The 19076-nt window shown below is 39.4% G+C and overlaps 1 pseudogene; it reads right to left on the bottom strand.

Annotated features, from left to right (window-relative positions):
• Nucleotides 1–1752: 1752 nt before the first annotated feature.
• LOC117012572 (ER membrane protein complex subunit 7-like) lies at nucleotides 1753–2459 on the bottom strand (annotated as a pseudogene).
• Nucleotides 2460–19076: the final 16617 nt, after the last annotated feature.

Here is a 19076-nt window from a genome sequence, read left to right as displayed (position 1 = left end):
CCCTACTCAGAGTCAGGCAAAAGCTGCACCCTATGAGCACCAAGGAGTGAAGCTGACTTCTGCTCGCATGGGGCTTGCATTCCAGCAGAGGGATGGAGACACATGAACAGGTGAGTGTAACACAAAGAAGGAGTGCCGAGATAAGGGAAGTAAATGATGTAATGGGGGTGCACGGTATGGCAGCACACCCAGCCCAGTGGGAGTTAGGGAGGCTGCTCAAACTAGCAAAGAAAGAGGGTGATGGAGAGCAATGGGTGGGCCCTTCTAGGAGGGATGGCCAGCATCTTCTAAAGGATCTGGGAGAAGACTACTGGGCTTCTGGAGACTTTTAAAGTTCAGAATGTCTGAACTGTGAAACAAGGACAAGCAAGCAGGAGAGAGGTAGGCAAGAGTCAGGCATGATGACCTTGTCAGAACAGCACAGGGATCCAATGCAGGGCCTGAAACAGGAATCACAGATGGTTACAGAAGGTCACACTGAAGCCTCTCTCAACTCTGGTGGCCTGTCTAGGTAGAATATTCTCACCGCCTTTGATGGATCAGTTCAGATAACTCCATTCTAAATTGTTTTCCTCTTATTTGATGAGGCAATTGAGTAGAAAACAGATGATCCTATTTTCAGTCTTTCATGGTAGTGACTGTGTGTATACACAACTTCTAAAATTTATGAATCAGAGTGACCAGACCATGCTACTAGTGTGCTTACTGACCTGTGACATCTAAAGTCATCTCAAGGAGCTATCAAGACTTGGCATAAACTGTTAGCATAGAACCTACTGCATGATCATTATGATGCACTAATGAACCCCCAAGTATGAGTGAGTATCACAGTATTCCCTCACTACTATCTTCCCATCCCCCTCACTGGCCACTCCCAAGCCCCTCCCACCACTCAGTAGGCAGCTGGCTACTACCAGCCAATGAAGACTCACCTTGGAACTTTCTCCTTCATTGTAAATGCAGAGCCCACACAGAAATGTCAGCATGCATTCAAAATTTATAATGTGTGATTGATTGATCACGGATGAAAGTCAGGGTTGTATCGAAAATCCTCAGATACTGAATGAGAATGTGTGAAAATTAAAGCAGAAGATCATCTGGAAATCTACTTTACTGAATTTTTCAGCAGGAAAAGATAAGAGAGATGGGAAGAGGGAGTAAAGAGTGCAGGGAAATAAAAAATACATTTATTGACCACTTCTTATTTAACTATTATCTTCACACATGTTTCCCACCCTTTGTTACCACACCTCCAGTAGATGAGTAAGCCGAAGATCAGAAAGGTCAAATGCACTCCTACAGGACAGAAGCCCATGCTTCCCACTTCACCAGCCCACCTTTCCAATGAGAAAGCTTTAAAATGAAAACCCCATTTTGGGTATACTCTAAGAAAAAACAAGTAGAAGCAGAAGAGCTAGAATCAATCTCAAGATCTTTTTATTTTTTTTCTGGATTAAGACATTTCAATATACATAATGTATAGTACTTCATATAATTTATTAATTTCATTTTCTATAGTACACTGTAATTAATTCAGTGACATCATATAGACACAGGATGAAAGCTGGGTTTTCTTGTGTAACAAAGTACAAAACATATACGGAAGAATTATCACAGTCAACGGTTGTAAGAGATCAACTTTAAGGATGACTCAAGTTTAGAGTAGTGGTTGCTTCACGTGGTTTTCCCTCAAGACTTAGATGCCACCCAGATTTGCCGTGTTTGTGCAAATGCCAGCTCTGGACCACACAACTATCTCCCTTTGCCAGCCTCACTTTTGCCTGTTTCGCTGCTGCCACTACTAGACTTGCTGGATGATTCTGAAGAGATTTTGTCGTGAACTCAGAAACGTCAGGCCTTTTGTGGCTGGAATTCAGCATATTCAGTGACTGTTCCATTTCCTGTGTCATGTCAGCATCATGTGTGTTGACCACTTGGGCAGGAGCACAGATGGCAACAATGGAAGTAGCATCATCATAACCATTGGGTTCATCAGTCTGTCCAGCCCCATGATTCCCCGGTCATAGTAAGAAGGTGGGCCTGAAGATTTCATTTAGAGAGGGTAGGGCGGCCAGACCACTTCTGATGTTTTGATATATTTCACATATCTTGCTCTCATTTTTCCTTTTGAAGTGATATCCACTCAGACTCAATCAAACCTGTAAGCTGGAGATATAAGTTCCACTCCAGAAGATCCAGAAGGTATATCATGAACCACAAAACTCCCATCTGTCTTAAGGAAGCTGACATGTTCTCCGTCTACCAGCACTAGGGCCACCGAGACCCAGTCCTAGGCTTCAGCCCTGGAACAACCGCATGACCTTCAGCGATCTCCTATGCCCACCCGCAATCCCTCCCAACCCCTGGGCAGAAGCCCTGGCCACCTCCAAGCTCTGGGCATCCCCTGCTAGCAGCGGCAGCAGCAGGGCAGAGAAGAAGCCCCACGGAGCAGCCACCATGACAGCAGCTCTCAGCAGTTCGGCCAGCAGCTGAAGGTCTTGATAATGAAAAAAGCAGTCCATGTAGAACTTTCGTCCACAAAAAAACCTGCACACAAATGCTTCTAGCAGCTATATTCATAATTGCCAAAAATTGCTAGCAACCAAGATGTCCCTTAATAGGGAGAAACTTAAATACTTATTGCTAAGTGAAAGAAGCCAATCTCAAAAGACTACATTGTATATGATTCTAACCAGATGATATTCTGGAAAAGGCAAAACTATAGAAACAGTAAAAAGATCAGTGGTGGTTAGGGGTTGGGAAGAGGGTGGCACACGAGGGATTTTTAGGGCATTGAAAATATTCTGTGCAATACTGTAATGGTGAATATATGACATTATGAATTTGTCAAGTTCCATAAAATGCACAACACCAAGAGTGAACTATAATGTAATTATGGATTTTAGTTAATAATAGTGTATCAATCTTGGCCCATCAATTATGACAAACATACCACACTAACGCAACATGTTAATAACAGGAGAAACTGGGAGTGGGGAGAGAGCATATACAGGAACTCTATAATTTTGGCACACTTTTTCTGAAAACCTCAAACTGCTATGAAAAATAAAGTCTATTTTTAAAAAGCCTCTGGCATGATTTTTTCTTCAAAGAATACCCAGGAGTTTCAGATGCTGCTCGCAGGCCTAGTAGACACAGGGGCTTCGTAGGGTGGCGGGGACTGTCTCGTGGAGATCCTTCCATTCAGTCATGTGCCTAGCCCTGGCCACACAGGTCGAGGCATGTGGCCCACCACTGCTTACTCAAAAGGTTCCATAAGTTACGTGCAAAATCTGGAGGCAGGCTCTCCTCTCTGGGCTAGCAGTGGTCTGACTAATACATGACTAGGAATTTTCAAGGAGACGTGATCCTGTACAGCTGAGGCCCCATAGTCTGTGTAAACAAGTAGCACTGGCCTCATAGCTAGTAACATTTAGGGTGAGGTGAGTCATGCGCACGTCAGAGAGCCTTCAGATGACTGAGTTTTCAGGTCACAACACGATACGTAGGCTGGCTGGCTGAGAAGTCCTCATGAGGGCTCCCCCAATACTGGGGACACAGGGGAGGAGGGCAAGAGGAAAGGCTGACTGAGCCTGGCTGCGAACATTCAGAAATGCTAAACCTTTGATCCATTGTCTGGAAGGCATGCCAAAAATGTGATTTGTGGTGCCACTTTATCCTCTAAACATAGCTCTTCTCTAGAGACACATTAAAAAGAATACTAGCTAACACGACTGAGGGCTAAACATTTAACACTTCAACAAGCCCACAGGGAGGCATGACTGATAGCCCAATTTTACAGGTGAGAGACCTGGACTTCCAGAGGTGAAGGAGCATGCCTTAAGGACCCATGTGGGCTTACAGAGGTGAAAGGCCAGGCCTCAATCACCCAACTAGAATATGCTGGGTTTGCCCGTCTCACAGCTGGAGAGCTGAATCATGTAGGTATATTGCTTTCCACATTAATAACTCAGGACGGCCAGTAATGCCTTAGTCCTCTCTGGGAGTATTTAGTGGTCAACAGAAATAGTAAGTCCCAATGCTTTTATTTCTTGAGGTGTCAGCTAAATCTACTCTGTCTCCTTTATTCCATGCTAGTTTTCCATCATATCCAGAGTCTGTCTCAGAACTGAAGCATCCCTTCTTTCTCTTGGCTTCTAGATCTTTTGCCATCATACAGGTTCCCTCTGCACTGAAATTAGGGAAAGGAGACAGGGTCCAGACACCAGAGGCCCTGAGTACCTGGCGGCCCGCATTCATAACCGTCCTTCTCACCCCCCGAGAGCTTCCGGAGCACCAATACCGTACTAACCATTTTTCATGCATGAGCTCACCTAATCCCCTACCTTATGAAAAAGGTCCCACTATCACCCCCATTTCCACAGACGAGGAAAGTGAGACTTGGAGGGTTAACTGACTTGCACAGAGGCAGAAGGCGTGGCTGCACTGAGATGCCAGCTGCACTGTTTCTGACTCTTCAAGTCCCAGCATGTTGTGATAATGTGGTGACTACTCGGCTTAAGTAGACCAAAGAGGAATTTGGGTCTTTCATATCACAGACTCTCTGCGGTCTTCAGATGACATTTAAAAATCAAATATGTTTCTGTTATGTCTATTTTCTCCTGATGTTTTCCCAGTGGGAGCTTGAGACTTTTCCACTGGAGACGACTGGTTTATGTTCCCCAGGAACCCAGTGGAATGCCATGACTGAGAATGTCATTGTGTTAAATACCTTCGGTTCTCTCACAACCACAGATCGTAGTATGTATAAAACGGACATACAAACTTCCTGCATATTTGTTCCTTCCATTCCAGACATTCTTCTTACACCACAGAAGGAAATGTATATCCAGGAGTTAATGGGGCTTCTAAAGGGGGATTTCCCTCCACCCCAATATAATATAAGCTTCAAACCTAGTCAGTGACATGGCAGTCTTATCATTTCTCTGCTCATGGACCCCACAGAGTCCCTCGGGGCAGGGGCAGCTCTTAAGGTCCTAGGCAAAAGGCCTGAACTTCTTTTTCCAGGGTTGTTTCAGCTTTCAGAAGTAAATGTATGAATAAACCCTCTCTGTCTGGGTTCTAGAAATACAGCTGATTTTTCAAAAAACGTTTTTATGCATGAAAACCTAAGAATAATATAACCAGCACCTATGACAGCCTGCATTAGGCAGGTGTCTTTGATCTGGATAAAGCCTGTATAAGACTTCCCACCTAGGTGTGTATATTAATGCTGTGTGTGTACGATCAGATTGTGTTTACCTAAATACAGCCTAAATAATCATTTCTGAGATACCATAACTGAATTCCTATTGCACATTTATTTTAAGTCGTTGCTGTTTATTTCACTGAATATAAATAGAATTAGTACCAAGGTGTCAATATGAAGATGAATGAGGCTTTCGGCCCTAAACACCCCGGATTTCCCAGTGTTCCATGGCAGCAGCCGCAGGACACCATACTGAGCACGAGGCCCTTCTGAATGTGGAGCCCATGACTCAGGCCCTGGCCATGAGGGGACATCACACCCATTGGGCAGCAGCCGTACAAGACACTGGAGCTTGTTTGCTTCTTTAGACCTTTAAACCCAGAGCAAATCCCCTCACGGAGGTTGTAGGAGGTGCCTGGCCGGCTGAGGGGTCAGCTCTCAGAGGCTCCACCCTCTGCTACCTCCTCTGAGTTCACACCCCACCTCTCCCACCTGTTCCCAGACTTACAAATGCGAACCTGTGCAGAGCACCTGAATGCAGCTGCATCTGATTCTCATCACCTGGAAGGTGCTTTTCCCAAAGCTGTGGGCACACAGTCAGATGCAGGGCCGAGATGTAGTACATCTTCCTTTCTCTTCTTTCCACCCTAAAAGGAATGGATGTCTTCCTTCCAACCATAGTAGTTAAAATTGTTTCACCTTCATTCGTAACTTATTTTATTTAACTTTTTGTTTATTTTATAATGTATGATTCATGTTTTATTTTAAAATATTTATACATTGACAATATTTCAAACATGTAAAATAATTAATTACATTTTAAACATAATATACAGCCACCCAAGTATATCTAATGTTAGACTTAATAAAGGTTGGCATTTATTTCTTTCAGATCTGTTTCTTTATTTGAAAAAGGAAATATTACAGATGTATTTGAAATGCTCCATGTACTCCTTTCCCATTTATCCCAGAATTAACCACAGTCTTGGAATTTTTATAAGTGTCCCATCGATGATTTTATATTTTGACACTTAGGCAAATATATAGTATTATTTGCTTTTTAATTTACCCAAATTATATATTGTAATCGCAACTTTTTTTTTTTTTACTCAACCCTGAACACTTTCAGAACAGATCTACGTTGATACAGTAGATCTCGGATATTTGTTTTAACTGCTGTGTAGTAAGCCGCTGCATGCATGTAGGATAATTTCTCCGTGACTCATGCATGAGTCTTTCTGTTTCTATCTGATTGTTTGTTATTGTAAACAATATACAGTGAAGACTCTTGTATACAGTTCCTTGTGCACTTGGGTATATTTTCAGGACATGTACCTGGTTTGTAGAGTCTGGAGAGAAGCTTGGCAATATCCATTCAGGGGCCATATCAATCTGCCCCTCACATTCAGTACCTGAGTCCCCAAACCCACAGCCTTCCCACACTTATTATGATGAGACATTATTTTTTGCCAAACTGATGAGTGAGAAGAGGCATTTCTCGCTGCTCTAATCTTCATTTCCCTGTCATTGTGGTGGACTGAGTGTCTTTCCACATGTTTATTGGCCATTAAGTTTTCTCTTCTGCTGAACACTTATCCTTCACCTTTAAAAACAATAGGTTGTAACCCTCAGTTTTTCCTCTATGTCTCTGAGACTGTTTCTGATTAGTTCGTTCATTTATTCTTTTAGTTAGATTCCACATATAAGTGAGATCATATGGTATTTGTCTTTCTCTGTCTGACTTATTTCACTTAACATAATGTTCTCTAGGTCCATCCATGTTGTTGCAAATGGTACTATTTCCTTCTTCTTTATGGCTGGGGAGGGGGGTTGTCACTGTGTGAGGGATATAGATGATAAATGTCTAACTATTAAAAAAAAACCACAATAGGTTGTTTGCCTTTCGTTTATTGCTCTGAGGGAGTTCTTTACACATTTTGAATATGGATTCTGTCAGTTATAAATGTAGGAAATACATTTCCTGTCTGTGATTTGTTTTTTAACTTTGGATTGTCTTTCGTTATACAGAAGATTTTAATTTTAATATCATTAAATTTATCATTCTTTGTTTTCACAGTTTGTGGTTTGCATGTTTGGGAAATCCTTCTCTAATCTAAGCTTTTAAAGATACTCTGCAATATATTCTTGTTTTAAACTTAATTTTATAATTTTGTATTGATTATTAAATCTTTGTCCATAAGCATATATTGTTTTATAAAAATTGTGGTGAAATGCACATAATATAAAATTTAACATTTCTCTGATATATTCTTCTAAATATTTAAAAAATTTTCTCTCCATATTTATGTCTTATTCCTCCTGGAATATAATTTTCTATATTACAAAAATAAGTATAATTCTATCAGGAAGGAGCTAATATTTCTGAGTTAGAATGCTAACTTAATTTTTTTCCAAATGGAATTTTCTCAGAATCATTTATTTAATAGCACTTACTTGCACTGCCACTTCTATTATATATCAAGTTCACATATCTGTATGTTATCTTCCATTGGCCAATTTGTCTGTTTCTTCACTAATACCATGCTATTTTAATTACCATACCTTGATCAGGATTATTGATACCTAATAAGGCAAGTTCACCTTTGTATCGTTAGGATGCTTTGGGCTGCAATTAACACTGGCATAGAAAGTGAGGTTTCATAAAATATCAACTAACAAGAACTCTGAAGGAAAACGGCTGTTGCTACTTCAACCATCACTTTTTCATGAAATCCCATTCAAACACAGAACAAAAGGCAGAGGCTTGAAAGGCATCCCTGGCTTTGTATTAGGACAAACAAAAAAAATTCCTTTCCCAGAAGCCCTGCTAGAGATAGCTCTTCGGATGCCATTCCCCAGTCACAGGTGACACAGACAGCAATCCAGCAATCCACCCTTGCCGGCAGAGGGAAATGGGATTGCAGGGTTAGCTTATTATTGTGAATTTGTCTATCTTGCCTTGTAATTCTGTTGTTAATTCTGACTGCATTATTTTGGAGCTATGATGTTAGAGTTAGGATAGTTATTTTCCTGGCAGACTGATTATTCTTTTTATTCTTATAGAAGAATATTTTTATGTCTTTACCTGTAATAATTCTTTGTTGTCTCGAGAATTGTTTTCCTAACATTAATATGCTGATTTTCTTTTGATTAATGCTTTCCTATTTTTTTCTCATCCTTTTTACTTTCAAAGTATATTTCTTTATATTTTATATATTTCTGTTTATATATCAGTGAGGATGGGCTATGTTATGCTGTGGTAATCAAAAGCTCTAACAACAAAGATTTATTTCTTCTCGAGCAGCATGTCCCTCAAGTTTCCCTGGAAGGCTCTGCTCCACTTCCTGCTACCCTCAGGCCCAGAGCAGCCGCTCTCTGCAGCATGGCCAGTGGTTGGAGTAGAAGAAAGGGAAACTTGATATACCATCCACCCCACTGGGCACATATTACTTCAGCTTCTGCAAAATTGGTCATAATCAGTTATATAGCCACACCTCACTCCTAGGGGGCAGGCAGGTGAAATCCAAGCCATGGGTCCAGAATGAACATAATCATTCAGTGAACAGCATTAATAACTATAACAGATATTTGAATTATTAAAATAAAACTCAATTTGAGAAGCTGTATTAATTAATAAGTTTATATTTACATGGACTGATCTGTATTTTCTATTTACCTTACTTTTATTTTTCATATATATATATATATATATATATATATATATATATATCCTTTCCTTTCATCTATTGGGGTAAAATATGTATTCTATTTTAACATGCTTATCTTAAAAATTTAATATGTATATTTAATGTAGCAAATCAATATTTCTACTTATGTCTCAAACATTAGAAGAAACTCAAAATACATTCGTTCTTTGGAGGATCCCCCATCTTCCATGGTGATATTTTCTAGCATTTTAGTTCCACCTTACTTTTAAGTCTTTCTCAAAAGAGTTTTTAAAAATATTTTTAACAGTCAATGGTCTTTAGACTTATCCCCCATTTTAACAATCCTTTGCACACCACTGCTTTTTTAATTCTACTCATCATTCCAGAGTTAACTTTCTTCTCATTTGATTGTACTCTTAAGTTGTCCTTTCATCAAACATTTTTAAAGAAATAACTCCTACTCATTGTTTGTCTGAAAATGTCTTTATTTTAACTTCTGTCTTGTATAGTTTAGCTACTTATAGAATCCTACACTGATAGTTATCAATATAAAGTTCTTTGAAGATATTATTCCATTGTCTTCAGATCTCTATTTTTGGTGATGAGAAATTCATTATCAGTCTAATTATTATTCTTTTATTTAAATACCTTTTTTTTTTCCCTAGCTGTTCCCAAGACCTTCTTGTCTTTTGGTATTCCATTGTTTCACTACAATGTATCTAAGGGAGGATTTTGTTTTAATCTATCCTATTTAGGATCTATTGGGATTCCTGCATCTGAAAACTGATGTTTTTAATCAATTCTGGAAAATATTCAACTGTTATCTTTTTGAATGTTGCCTCTTTCTTTTCACTCTATTTTTTTCTTTCTGAATTTTAATTTTACATGTTTTAGATTGCCTAAATTTATCTTGCATATTGTTAATTTCTCTTTCACAGTTGAGGCAATTCCAGATCCTATATATCTGGTAAAACCTAAGACTTTATATGTTTGTTTGTCGATTCTCTCTTCTACTGTGTTTAATGTAGCATTTAGTCTACCCTTCAGATTTTTAATTTTCATTTTTTTTGTACAAAGAAGCTCAATTTAATTCTTTTGTTTAGATTGCTCATTTACATTGTGTTATGCATTTCATTATGTTTTTTATTCCTTTAAAATATTTAATAATTTTAGATACTTTTGTTCTCTGTTTTCTTTCAGATTATTCTATTATTTCTAGTTCTTAGTGGGGGCATTAATCCTCTTATTGACTGTATCTGTTGACTTTCCCTTATAGTGAATAATTATTTACATTATTTGCAATGCTTTTCTTGCAAACACATCTTAATATTTTTTCAGATTGGCATTCTTTTCTCCCCTGAATGGTGATTTCTTACATTAAAAAGTAACTCATTGTCTGATTTCAGCAACATGTAAAACTGGACTATTGCAGACTCACTTCCAACTACAAACATTCAAAAAATAAACTATAACAACTGAACAATTTTAAAAACATACCTGAGGAGGGAAAAATAAAGGGAATCTGTTTTTTTCTATGTAAGTCTTTTCTTGTGTGTTTTCTGAGGGTACCCAAGGATTTTCTGTCCAACACCAGCTTCATGTTGATTTCTTACTTGAGATTCTGCAATAGCTGGTAGTGTAAATTTGACTGTCACCCTGTGCCCATGGCTGGCTAAAGACTTGTTTCTTTTTCTACTCTACCCCGAGCACTGGGAAGAGCAAGCTTCATGCAGCCTGTCAGTCTGGTCATGGTGGTTTTCCTTGGGGGCTCTTTTCACAGAATGGGTAACCCTTCTAGGGTTCAATGCCAGCCTCAGTTTAGTTTAGGCACCTTGCTTCATGGGGCCAAAATCCACATTTCTTGCCAATGGATGAGCACTAATACTTCAGCCCACTGATTGTAGGGCCCCTATCAAAATCTAAATTACCCCATCACAACATCAGGCTGAGGCTCAGTGAGCTCCACAGTGGCAAGGAGTTCACTATTTCTGGAAACTGGGGATTCCTTTTATTTATTTTTTCCCACAGATATTTTATAAATTGTTGTGTTATGATAACTTATGCAGAATTTTCATGTTATGTCAAGAGGTTCAGTGCTCTACAGTGCTACAGCTACTCAGTGCTTTACTGTCTATGTAATAAATCATTACTAAGGGAAAAATCACCAACCTACAATTATTTTTATGAAAATTTATTAAAATAATGCATTTTGTTAATGAATAAAACCCAGAAATACATATATGAATGTGTTAGAATGGCATCTACACTCCAAGAAAAATACTCTCCATTACATCAGTCAATATTTACCTTTTGTGTCTTAGTCCACATCCACATTGTTTTAAATCCGTGTTTCGATGATGAAAATTTTCAAAATTGGCATAAGGAACTGCATTTTTGCTAAATTCTTTACTTCTCATTTTTTATTTCCAGGTTTAGTTTAATATTATCCTTCACTTCAACTACCATACTTCATAGAAAATGCAGTCTCTTGCAGAGCCAAAGAAATGTAAAACAAAAATGACACACACACACATGTCCCCAAAGTGTCCATCTGTTCATTCGCCCTTCTGGAATTTAAGACTTTTTTCATATACTTGCAAAGAGACTTTCCCTTTAAGGCTCATCATATATTTCATATTTTGTGGGGCCTGGTAAATCCATGACATAGCATGAGATAAGTTTCAGGAAATAAGATAACATTTGTATTTACAATTACAATTCATTCAATCCCCTGGCAATTGAGTGTTAGTTTCACTCTAAGAGAAATGGAAAAATGAAGGAGAATGAAAATTAAGTGCAGGGAATTGGCAAAATAAGACTTTTATGTTGGTGAATATCAAACACAGGGAACATGATAAATGATAGCCAGCTAGGAATTATATTTCATAGGAAGGTATTTCCTAGCAAATAGAGACAGAGGAGACAGCCGTTCATTGAAATCGTGTTTTCAAATATTTCTTAAGATTGTTTAAATGTGGGTCTGTTTCCCCTATAGCCAAAGTCCCAGAAAGCCCACAGCAGTGCTCTTCCCCACCCTGGTCAGGCCCAGAACTGCTGCTACCCATACAGAGCCCTCAGGCAGAAGCTGTATCCATTGAATTAACCTAACTCCAGCTTTAGCTGAGGTGGTGAGGTCAGGGGAAGCAGTCACAGCTTTCTCAGAAAGAAAACATGACATTTGATTTTATCTACTGGAAAAAAATGGATCTGCTAAATATTTTTTCCCAGCCCAAGTATAGGTAACCTAGCGAAGATACACAAATAATGGTGTGTTTTTGGTTCTACCTTGTAACCATAAAAACTGTACAAACAATGTAAAGGCAGCTGCTGATATGTAAACAGGTTAGATTTCTGAAATGCATTCATAAGTATAGGAACAAGAATGAGGTGATACACCACCTCAAGAACTAATTGTGTTCTTTGAGACTTACAGCCCACAAGGGATCAGGGTCAGGAGAGCAAAGTCACTTGAAGATGGCAGAACTTGAAAGTTCTAATGTATCTATGGCAAGTTCATGCATGGAGGATATGTAAATTGGTGTGAATTTGGCAATTCATCACTAAAGTTTTAATCTTGAATCTAAATCTTGATCCAGCAGCCTCACAGTGTCCTAAAGAAATACTTAAAGATGTATGAAGTAATTATGTCAGTGTCGTATATAGAGAAAAATAAAAAATAACCAAAGTTCAGTGAAGTTGGTTAAAGAATTGTTAACACTTGTTAACAACTATTTTTAATTGTTAATAATTGAAAAATAATGTTACATAAGAGTAAATGTAACGGAGAGAAATTCATTAGTTAGGATCTTTAGTTTTGTCTTCTACTGCTTCTTCAGACTTTATTAGATAGGGGGAATTCCTCTAGATAGACTCTTAGGGATGCCTATATTTTGTTTTGTTCCATTTTTTTAACCATTCTTAGCATGTTATTCTCAAAACTTAGAACCTAATTTTAAAAATAAAATTTCTCCCTTATCTAATTTGGGCCTTCTGTAGTTGAAAAGTCTGGAAGGGCTGGTGGTTCTTTGTTTTTCATTCCTTACTCTGTTTCCTCACCTTTCTCCCATTTTCCTTTTTTTTTTTTTTGAACTATGGCTTCTGATACTTTCAGGGTTTCAGTGGAACAGGGGAGAGGTAAGGGAGCAGGAAGTTTTTGACTGCTTTTATAATGAAATGTGCCATGTTTTGGGGGACTGGCTGGAGGTCAAAACTCTCTTTCCCTGGTAGACCCTTTGCTGGGCTTTCTGGAGACCTCACTGGACTCATATGATTGCATTTCCCATGACTTTGTCCTGGGCTCTTTCCAATCATTCGCTTTCCTCACAGCATTCCACCAGGCAGTGACCCTGTAAGTACCGAGGAATTCCTTGGGGGCTGAATTGAAGATGGTCTGACCAGCTCTCCCTGACTGTGCAGCCATATATGGTCCATAGGAAACATTCACCATACTTGTCCCTGAGGGCAGGCAGGCCCAGTCTGGTGCATCTAACCCATCTCAGCTTTTAGGTTTTCTAAGCAAAAGTTAGACATCTACCGTGTCTCCTTACTGAGGAGAACACATATCAAATCCATTCTGAGTGGTCCTTGAAACTTCTCGCTTTTAACCGAGAAGTTAATGTAAAATGAAAAGCATCCTACTCCCCATCTTTCTGGTTGGAATTGGGATTCCTACAGCCCACTAACTGCTCTATTCAATGAAATCTTTCTAAAAGTTTTCTAATCTCCATTTTTGTTCCTTTCATATCCTTAATGTGAAGGGGGGGGGCTTAAGAACTATGAAACCAATTATTTTAACATGTCTTTTAAGATTCCTACCATGTTGAATGCCTTGTTTTCAACTCCCGTTGTCTGTGTCATGTACTGCTTTTTTAGATCTCAGTAGAAGCTTCAGACCACATGTGGGGATATGAATGAACCCCATCCAATAACTCCAGCTCTGTTGACAAAGACAGTGTCAATACTTTGGGAGAGACTTTATGTATAGAAAGGAAACGTTCTTGACGTTAAATTTGTGGGCAAGGTCATTAAACAACTGAATTGCTTTGTTAGAAAGAAAGCGAAGAATATAATTTCTGTTTGTGAAAGAGTAAAAGCAAAGACAGAATGGGAAGAAGGGAAAAAGTGCACGGCTGAATAACATGACTTAAGACCAAAGAATTCTCAGAAAAAGAATGTGGAACATTCAAATGTAATGGTCTTCACATCCTGAAGTGAAGTCTGCTGCACGTTGAAAATTCTTGTATGGATGATTTGTTGTTACTACTGAGTCAAGGAAAGAACCTTATTTCCACATTTGGGTCTATGGCCAAAGCAAAATAAAGGAACAGCTGTAGGCAGAAGAGTGAAGAATGGAATTCAAAAGAAGCAGGAAGTAGGAGTCACAGGTGATCAATAGAATTGAGATCCTGGGAAGTTGCCAAAATATTGAGGAGAGCAATGAAATGAAAGACTAAGCCATCTTTTCTAGATAATAAGGAGCAGAGAGACCCAGTTGACATCTGGCTTATACATATAAGTGTTCATATTAAAATTTCTGGAAGATGTTTAACTGTGGTTATTGCTGGATGGTGGGATTACAAGATATCATTACTTTCTTTCTTCTTCATTTTCTTTTTACTAATATCTGTTTCACAGATTTTCTACCATGTTTTTGTAATTAGAAAAAAGCAAATTTGAGTTTAAAAGAAAAACAACAGAAAAAATATGAATAAGAATCAGGTGAGTCAGGGAGACAAGAATCCATGGGTTCTGCCTTGGCAAGTCCATCTTAGATATAATGTGTGGTCTTGTTGGCTGTAACATATTTAAACATAAAACAACATATTTCTATTTTAAAAAATATGCACATCAGTCTCTAAGATTAGTTAACATGTGTACACCCTGAATGTACTTGCAGAACAATAAAAATAAATAAATAAATAAATAAATAAATAATAGATTTCAATCATTTATTTCCCTAAAGATCTAAAAAAGCTAAGGATCAAAAATTAAACTGTAGTGACTTCAATAAGGAGAATGTTCCCTTTTGAGGCTTTGGATGGCAAGCCACCTTTGGCAAGATACATCTTTGTTGATGTTTGAGATGTGAGGATATTTAGTCCCCTAAAAATGACACTGGACATAGTGGTGGGGCTTGTCCTCCTATTCCAGCCTGGCAACTGCCCTCTGCTTTTCACAGAACCTTCTTCCATGTCACAGTGTCTAGCCTTTCTGCAGCAGTGCGGTGGCAGCGGTGGAGGGTGACTGCGTGGAGGGCAGTTCTTCCAGTGCTAAACGGCCGCTGGTAGCAGAGGCTGCAAGCAGATGCTTCTTGTCAGCAAGAGTGAGTCCCAGATAACCACACTTGGAGAAATGAGGAGACGTTGCCTTGTACATGGAAAGGCCTTACCTCTGCCTTGATCAGAAACACAGGATTGGGAAGGGATGTGCTAGTGCCCTGACTCTTCCTGGAAAATAAAGTTGGGTGGGGAAAGTGACTATTTAAAAAAAACAAAAAACAAGACCCCCACAGTAAGCTAACAGATGAGAAGAAAAGGAGAGTAATGAGAAGAAAACAATAGAGAGCTGTCACTGTTTCAATCTAATAAAAAACGTAGATTCAGAGAGATGATGCCCAGACGATATAGTAGTAAGAGGGGTCCTGGAGCCTGAGTGAATCTGAGTCATGGCATGGCCACTTACTAACCAGGAGCAAGTTTCTGGACCACTCCCATTTGTAAAATGACGGTCCTCAAAGGGCCTGTCTCATGGGTTGTTGTTGACATGACGTCATGCAGGGACTCATGCGGGGTATCAGGCGGGGTCTCTGGTCCTGCTCCCCACTTGAGAATGCAGGACATGGTGAGGCCAAAAAAGGAACACCCATGGAGCCATAGGTAGGGGAGTTATACTACTATATTCTCACTGGCGGCTGTGTTGGAGACACAGGAAACAGGAGCCACACTGTTCGCAACCCTCACTCCACCACTTGCAGGCTCAGCCACCATCATCTTCCTAGCCCCCATTTTTTGCTAGCGTAGCCACGGCAGTTGTGTTAGGGTCCAATGGCTCACTGGTTACAGCTGACAGCCAACTAGCCACAGCTGTACTAGATGGCCATCTACTACCTGAGCCAGCACCTTTCCACGTGAGGCCAAGAGCCTGGAAACTGCTCTCTGGGGCTCTGTCCCCACACATGAGATAAGCTAACGCGTGTTAAATGCTTAGCACAGTATCAGCATGGAGCAAATGATCGATAAATGTCAGTGCTAAGGGCTGGTATGAAGGCATGTGCTGTGCTATCATGAATCTCTATCTGCACCCACTACCCTGATCCCAGGTCCTAACTTGCTGATTTTTCTGTGCCCTCACTTGTTGACCACCAGGAACCAATTTCACTGCTTCTTGTCCAAGACCGGAGTTCTTGATTTAATGAAATTCATCAGGATTAGCCTGTTTAGTCAACACTGAGCTGCCAGGTCACCCAGATATTTTGCCCTGTTCTCCATCAGCCAGGAAGAGAGATAATTGCACAGGCTAAGTTTGTCATTAAATCTACCCAGCACACTCCCCAAACAGGGATTTTTATTAGCCTACTTTTATAAAATGTATAAACCAAGGCTCAGATAGAATAACTTACCCAAACACATGCACGAAAAACAACACAAACGTTCTTTTTTTCCTAATTTCATGATGAGTGCCTAATTTTTTAAAATAAGGCCAGAAAAAACAAAGAAGGTCCACATCTCTTCTCTATAAATGTGTGAAAGAAGCCAAAAATTATTTAACTTAACATGTTGAGTGTAACATTATCTAAAATATATTTGAAGAATCACTACTTCCACAAGAAATTTAATGGACAATAGACAAGAAAGGGGAAAAAAAGAAAGAAAATTAAAACAAAAGCTCCATGCCAAAGAAGTTTGGATAACTTTGGATTAAACCAAATGAGGTCAGTGTGTTTTTTTCCCCGAAGTCAAGTTGTTGTTCTTTCAATCTCAGTTGAAAGGACGCAGCCCAGTGGAGGACGCAGCTCAGCTCCAGCCACCATTGTTAGTGGCAGGGGGTGCAGCCCACCATCCCATGCAGGAGGAATCGAATTGGCAACCTTGTGGTTGAGAGCACATTGGCCCATGTGGAAATCAAACCGGCAGCCTTTGGCATTAGGAACATGGAGCTCCAACCGCCTGAGCCACCAGGCCGGCCCCGTGTCAATGTATTTTTTTGTGTGGGAGTTCTCAGACTCTTCTCCACACCTATTCAGGTCTCCAGAACTGTGTTATGGAGCATTGTATTTTCCAAACTAACTAAGCTGGGAGAGTTTTTAAATGGAAAAAATAAAATTTAATGGGAAATCTTTCTGAATTAATATTACTTTAAAGTTCTACTCTATTACAATTTGGTGAAAATTCCAAATATGTATTTTTAGACTGTACAAAACATTTTGGGATGATACAGAAAAAGGGCAAAATATGATGAAAATAAGTTCTTGTATAAGCTATTGATGTTAATAATAAGTTTTGTGACATGAAAGTCTAAAAGCAGTGATCCTAGTGAAAACTGGGTGAGAAGCTTCCTGGATGAGTGTGTGTGTGTGTGTGTGTGTGTGTGTGTGTGTTTGTATCTAAGGACATGTGTGTATGTTTCAATACAGGGGCATAATGGCTTTTAAATTTTGCATTATGTTTTCTCTTGGTTTTGTCCATGCTCTTAATGGAGCATGAAGCATGCTACTAAAAAGGTGATACAGGACTGTTTTTGAAAAATAATCACTTTGAGATGAGGAAAAGTAAAGGGAACAGATATAAGGGGGGGAAATGAATATAAGGGGCAGATTGAAGTAGTCATACCTCAGTAGGAAAAGTGGTCTTTCATGGCTATGGTGAGAAATCGGGAGTTGTAAGGTTTCTTGGTACTCATATTTTTAAAAATTTTAAACAAAATTTTTATTTTAAAACAGTTTTTGATTTCTTGAAAAGTCATGAATGAAATTCACGTATAAGTGTAGTTGTGAATGAGAGTTCCCATGTGTCCCAGACCTAGCTTCCACCATCATTAGCATCTTACACTAGTATGGTGCATTTGTCACAATTAACAAACAAAAACTGATACATTAATATTAACCAGGGTTCATACTATATTAGAATTTCTTTAGTTTCTACTTAATGTTCTTTTTCTGTTCCAGGATCCCATCCGGGACACCACGTTACATTTGCTTGTCACATCTTCTGGGACCCCTCTTGTCTGTGACAGTTCCTGACTTTGCTTGTTTTTGATTACTTTTACAGCTTTGCCAAGTACTGGTCAGGCATTCTGTAGAATATCCCTCAACTGGGATTTGTGTACTGTTTTCCTCATGGTTGGATGGGGGTTATGGGTTTGGGGGTGGAAAACCACAGAGATAAAGTACCGTTCTCATGACATCATATCTTTAAATCTGCTAAAGAGATGGTGGCAAAGACTACCATGTGTTCACCAAAGCCTGTTTCTATGTTTACCTACGCACATAGCTGGACTGTATTTCTTAGCCTCCCTTGCAGTTGGTGAGGCCATGAAACTGGGTTCTGGCTAACAGAATTCCCAAGCTTTGCCCATAACAAACCTCCCATAGATTTTCCATGCTATTTTTCTCATTCCTCACCTGCTTGTCAAATGCAAAGACTTCAGTGAAGGAGTCTGAGACCCTAGGAAATGGCAGAAGAGCTAGAAGAAAGGATCCTGGTTCCCTGAATGACCCTGTGGAACTCAGACCCAAGGTGCCTGCAGTGTACTGTGATGTGAATGAGAAGTTAATCTTAAGCCAGTGCTGCTTGCTATCCCCTGAATAATACAATAAAGATCAGGGTGAAACTCTGTGCTGGTCACAAAACTGAGTAGAACCCATTTTTGAGTAAGAGCCTATTTCCCTTTGTCAATATGCCCAATCAGGGTGTTTTAAAAAAAGAGAACCAATTTTATGAGCACTTCCAGTTTAGAGGAATTCCAGTTTAGAGGAATTCCTTGAAACACTACACCTTCAAAACCTTTGTGATCTGCAGTTCTAACTGAATGCAGAAACCATGCTGATAAAGGGTCTTTTCTGAGTTTGTCCCTCCTGGCACACCCCCATTCCTACTTTCACTCAATGCCCAATCAGGGGACATTTTTGTAGTGAACTGTTGGCATCAAAGGGAGGAAGCAGGGAATATATTTTGTCATGCTGGATCTGCCTTGTCTCTGGG

This window comes from Rhinolophus ferrumequinum, chromosome 20 (genome assembly GCF_004115265.2).
Source record: "Rhinolophus ferrumequinum isolate MPI-CBG mRhiFer1 chromosome 20, mRhiFer1_v1.p, whole genome shotgun sequence".
Lineage (NCBI taxonomy): Eukaryota > Metazoa > Chordata > Mammalia > Chiroptera > Rhinolophidae > Rhinolophus > Rhinolophus ferrumequinum.
Note: the sequence above shows the minus strand (reverse complement) of the source record. Positions and strands in the feature narration are given on the sequence as shown.